The sequence below is a fragment of the Xyrauchen texanus genome, chromosome 24 (assembly GCF_025860055.1).
Source record: "Xyrauchen texanus isolate HMW12.3.18 chromosome 24, RBS_HiC_50CHRs, whole genome shotgun sequence".
Classification (NCBI taxonomy): domain Eukaryota; kingdom Metazoa; phylum Chordata; class Actinopteri; order Cypriniformes; family Catostomidae; genus Xyrauchen; species Xyrauchen texanus.
In genome coordinates this window covers 13,620,680-13,626,679 of record NC_068299.1, presented here as the reverse complement: position 1 = coordinate 13,626,679, position 6,000 = coordinate 13,620,680, and positions in this window count along the sequence as shown.

Here is a 6,000-nt window from a genome sequence, read left to right as displayed (position 1 = left end):
GCTCAGCAGAACAAAGTCATACACATCAGGGATGTCATGAGAGGATTTTCATTTTTTGAGAAACATTCCTTTAATAATCAGATACCTTTATAGAGTTATTAGCATGTCTTGACCCCATTTCACATGCCATTTTATCTTTAAAAGGCATTCTTTAACTTAATCAGTACATTAATTTAAAGATGTCATCCATTGTGTCTTAAGGAGGCTACTGGGCATTTCATCTAGTGTTATCTGTCGCTTTCTAGTGGACTTGAGGTGAACTGCAAGGCAAAGCCGCATTGGGCTGTTAGCCATGTAATTAATAGGATATCCACCCAAGCCATCAGCAGCAGGGCTGCTTAAGAACAGAATTAGACTTTATATAGCATGAAAATGTGATGGAGTGGATTCTCTATAGATGATGCAGAAATAAAAGCAAGACTTTTACAGTCTTCTTAGTTCCTGCGCTGGTAAAAATGAAAAATATTTGTAATTTTACAGAAATAATTTGTAAACAGATTGTAATTACATAATGAACATATATTCCTGAGGGACAAATAAAATAATGTGAACTGATTGTAATAATTACTTTACAGACAGGGTTGGGAGGGTTACTTGTAAAATGTATTCCAATACAGATTACAGAATACATAATGTAAAATGTAATTTGTACTGTATTCCATTAAATGACTCATCATAAGTAATGTAATCTTAAATACTTTGGATTACTTCTTCAGCACTGAAGAAGTTTTCATTTGTTTTTGACAAAAAACAAGTAAAAAACTTTAAAATAAATCTGTTAGTACAGTAAAACAAAATACACTTGCTCTGTAAAAGCCTAAATATCTTATGCAGTGTCGCTGCTCAAGTATATTTAAGGATTTATTAGATTTTTTTTTACAGGAATTCTTATTAAGAATTATAATCTTTTAATCTTGTATAAGTACATTTTGCACTTATATAAAAGGTCTTACTTGAGGGGGAAAAAAGATCTAGTGTAGATGTTCTTGATGTAATTAATTATAAAATATTATCGCGACAGGTGCATATAGAAATACCATTTTAACTTGACATAATGCTAAATGTTCATAAGGCAATTTACAAAATGAACTATTTCTGATGTTTCAAACTTGAAAACAACAGTGTGTACACAAAAACATATTTTTACTTTTGCTTGTGGATTCTGTTCATATAATGGGGCAGAACATCTATAATTTATAGCTTTATATGATGCTACAGCTACATTGGTATGTATTTATCATATAAGCATTCAATAATCTTCTAAAAATACCCAAACCACATAAAAAAAAATTGACAAACCATAGCCTTGTATTCATGTATTTATGTAACTCTTTCTTTGTTGCTGATCTCAATGGCATAAGATCCACATTTTCATTGAGAACAGGATGAGATCGCCCTCTGTCTGCTCCTATGAGTAATACATTCAAACGTTTCCCAGCTGCTCAAACGCTCCTCTGATCGCTTCAACTGAATAGACTAAATATAAAATGAAACAAATTACAATCAAATGAAAATTAATATCTTCAGTTACCAAAATACTTTTCGAATGTAACTGTAGTCTAATTACAAACTATTTAAATTGTAAATGTATTGGAATAGGCTACTGTTTCTCATATTTTGTATTTTATGTAACGACGTTACATTTACTCCGTTACTCCCCAACCCTGTTAAAAGGCACATGTCCGGAAAACTAATCCGGTCCGAATCAGGATTTACACTGTAGACTACAAGCAAATCGCTCAAATAAGTCCCCTCCTGCTCTCGTACACGTACGCACACTTCTGAAACTATGAATGTTATGTTCTCAGACACTCATCAGCTGCACCCAACGTGGCCAATGTGCCGTAACGTGCATTAGTAGGCTAATGTCTGCATTAAGTCATGGAGCCGTGGTACTTTGAGCTGTGGGTGTGATGGAGCGCCGATCATTATTCAGGTAATGTGCCTTGTTTGATCCATCACGCGCTCATGCGATGATGTTCGCGGCGCACCTCTGTTGGACGGGACGCGCGCGTGCGCAGAGAACGGAGCTCGCGCTACTCATTAAAGATTCCATTCAGTGATGCGCTCGTCTAATTTTTTATCTCGTGAGAAGAAAAAGGCGCATCCATCTAACAGAGGGAGGATAAATGCATACTGTAAATGATCAAGTTTAGTGCTTTGTCTGCCTTTACAAAATATTACGATGGTAACTTGTTTGTGCCATAATATAATAGTTAGCTACTGTATGGGTTCTAGAAAAACAGGCTATTATGGTTACTTTGTGTTAGCCACTTCGGTCATAAAAATAAATGTAAAATAAGAGGAAAAAAGCATCCTACACTTTTTGACGGAGATCCTGTATTCATTTAACATGAACTTGGGGGAGACTGGGCTAATTTTCACAAGGGCCATTGCTCAGTAACTAAGCTCAGTTTTGTTGTTAGTAGAGACTTTTATACAGAAATGTCTTTATTTTTAAATGTAAGAAATTTCACTGGAATAAAAAGTGACAACTTACCCCAGTCTTCCCTACTTACCACTATAAAATTTTATTCTGTATCTGAAGTTTCAGAACCTTAAGTGATGGAATGCACCATGGGAACAGGAAACATGATGACATACAGTGCATCCGGAAAGTATTCACAGCACTTCACTTTTTCCACATTTTGTTATGTTAAAGCCTTATTCCAAAATGTATTAAATTCATTATTTTCCTCAAAATTCTACAAACAATACCTCATAATGACAACGTGAAAGAAGTTTGTTTGAAATCTTTGCAAATGTAAAAAAATAAATAAATACATAAATAAATTTTTTTTAAAAATCACATGTACATAAGTATTCACAGCCTTTGCCATGACACTCAAAATTGAGCTCAGGTGCATCCTGTTTCCACTGATCATCCTTGAGATGTTTCTACAACTTGATTAGAGTCCACCTGTGGTAAATTCAGTTGATTGGACATGATTTGGAAAGGCGCATACCTGTCTGTATAAGGTCCCACAGTTAAAAGTGCATGTCAGAGCACAAATCAAGCCATGAAGTCCAAGGAATTGTCTGTAGACCTCTGAGACAGGATTGTATCGAGGCACAGATCTGGGGAAGGGTACAGAAACATTTCTGCAGCATTGAAGGTCCCAATGAGTAGGCCTACAGTGGCCTCCATCATCCGTAAATGGAAGTTTGGAACCACCAGGACTCTTCCTAGAGCTGGTCGCCCGGCCAAACTGAGCGATCATGGGAGAATGGCTTTAGTCAGGGAGGTAACCAAGAACCCGATGGTCACTCTGACAGAGCTCCAGCGTTTCTCAGTGGAGAGAGGAGAACCTTCCAGAAGAACAACCATCTCTGCAGCATTCCACCAATCAGCCCTGTATGATAGAGTGACCAGACAGAAGCCACTCCTCAGCAAAAGGCACATGACAGCCCACCTGGAGTTTGCCAAAAGGCACCAGAAAGACTCTCAGACCATGAGAAACAAAATTCTCTGATCTGATGAAACAAAGATTGAACTTCTTGGCCTGAATGGCAAGCATCATGTCTGGAGGAACCAGGCACTGCTCATCACCTGGCCAATACCATCCCTACAGTGAAGCATGGTGGTGGCAGCATCATACTGTGGGAATGTATTTCAGCGGCAGGAACTGGGAGACTAGTCAGGATCGAGGGAAAGATGAATGCAGCAATGTACAGAGACATCCTTGATGAAAACCTGCTCCAGAACGCTCTGGACCTCAGACTGGGGCGAAGGTCAATCTTCAAACAGGACAACGACCCTAAGCACACAGCCAAGATAACAAAGGAGTTGCTACGGGACAACTCTGTGAATGTCATTGAGTGACCCAGCCAGATCCCAGACTTGAACCCGATTGAACATCTCTGGAGAGATCTGAAAATGGCTGTGCACTGACGCTCCCCATCCAACCTGATTGAGCTTGAGAGGTCCTGCAAAGAAGAATGGGAGAAACTGCCCAAAAATAATTGTGCCAAGCTTGTAGAATCATACTCAAAAAGACTTGAGGCTGTAATTGGTGCCAAAGATGCTTCAACAAAGTATTGAGCAAAGGCTGTGAATAATTATGTACATGTGATTTTTTATTTTAATTTTTTCGTTTTTTATTTTTAATACATTTGCAAAGATTTCTAACAAACTTCTTTCACGTTGTCATTATGGGGTATTGTTTGTATTTTGAGGAAAATAATGAATTTAAACCATTTTGGAATAAGGCTGTAACATAACAAAATGTGGAAAAAGTGAAGCGCTGTGAATACTTTCTGGATGCACTGTATGATGTGTGGTTACTGCTGGTGATGAGTATTACACATCTGTCTGTAGCTGGAGAGACAGAGCACAAGACATCCATCATCCTACAGCAGATGGACATTTAAAGTCTATTGAGTAAAGCACAGCATGGAATGTATCTTTATCTCACAGGAAAAATAGTTTACTTATAAAGGGCTCTTTCCATTATGTTTATTTCATCATTAAAAATATGTCACATAAGCATTTGACTTTCAGTGCACGGAGAACAAATCTTAAGAACTGATCCTGGACCAGCCTCCGTCTGTCCCAAAATAACTCAAACTGACCAAAACATATAAAGGAGGAGGAGAGTTGCCTGTCTGTTTGAGATAAATAAGTGTTGTAATAGTCAAGAGCTCGGCTGAAGTGGAGCTGGTGTCCTATATTCAATTTCTCTACAAGGCCAGTCACCATGTCATCAGGAGATCAGATTGTAACCACAAAAATCATTTTCATGCACAAAAACAGACAGGATCATGTTTCCATGGTGATGATACAGATGGCTATAAATTCACACAGAGTCTGGGTAAATGTCTGTCTTACAATAGGCCACTCTCTGACCCCATAACACACACACACACACACACACACACACACACACACACACACACACACACACACACACACACACACACACACACACACACACACACACACACACACACACACACACACACACACTACATTTAAACCAAGGAAAATAAAACTCAAAAATCTGAGCCAACAGCATTTTTATATCTTTTGAAAGATCAATTCATGAAAATTGCCAAAGAGTGAAGGGATAAATCACCCAAAATTATTTACTCACCACTGTGCAGTTCCAAACACACATCTTGCTTTCAAATACCACAAAATGAGATTTTTTTTCACAATTCATTTTTTTCCATATAATGAAAGTGAATGGTGATTGAGGTGGTCATTCAGCTTAACATCTGTTTTTGAGTTCCACAAAAAAATAAAAAAGCTCTACAGGTTTGGAACCTCATGAGGCTGATTAAATGATTATATAATTTCCATTTTTGGGTGAACTGCTCCTTAAATACTTTTATTGCTTCCAAAGTGACATTTATGTTGGAAACTGTTTAAAACAGGCAAACTTCCACATGATTAATTGAAATCTCTTAGATGTATAGAAGTCTTAAACCTACAATTTCCTTCAAACAAAGACTAGATGACCTTTATTCACAAAAGTGCTTAAAGGACCTGTTTGCATCAGATTTCCCATCCTCCATCTCTACACATATTATGAACATTGGATCTGTGATCAGTGACTAATATAAGTCCAAATGAACTCTGATCAGGGTAAGAGAGAGCACAAGAGTTTGCCTTTGACAGGGTGGTGGTGTGTCAGTTGAAGAGAGCTGCTTGTTCTGTCTTTGTTTTCACAGGTCTGCTCGAGGCCAAAATGAATTTTTCACATATGACCAGAGGGCTGCCCCGCTCATGCAAGAAGAATTAGTGTAATATCCTCCCAACACATCTTAGGCCAGAGAGAAACAGAAAAAAGTATGTTTTTAAAGACACCATGAAATAAAAATGGCTGTAAGTCCATGATGTCCGTTTGCTTCGAGGTCATCAGTATGTAACCGTACTCCAAAAAGTTGACAAAAATAACTTGCACAACCAGGTCTCACGGAATCTTGTTACTATACCAACATTTTAAATAATATTTTGTGGCTCGCTGTGTGCATCGTGGCAGTTTTCTAATTTAACAC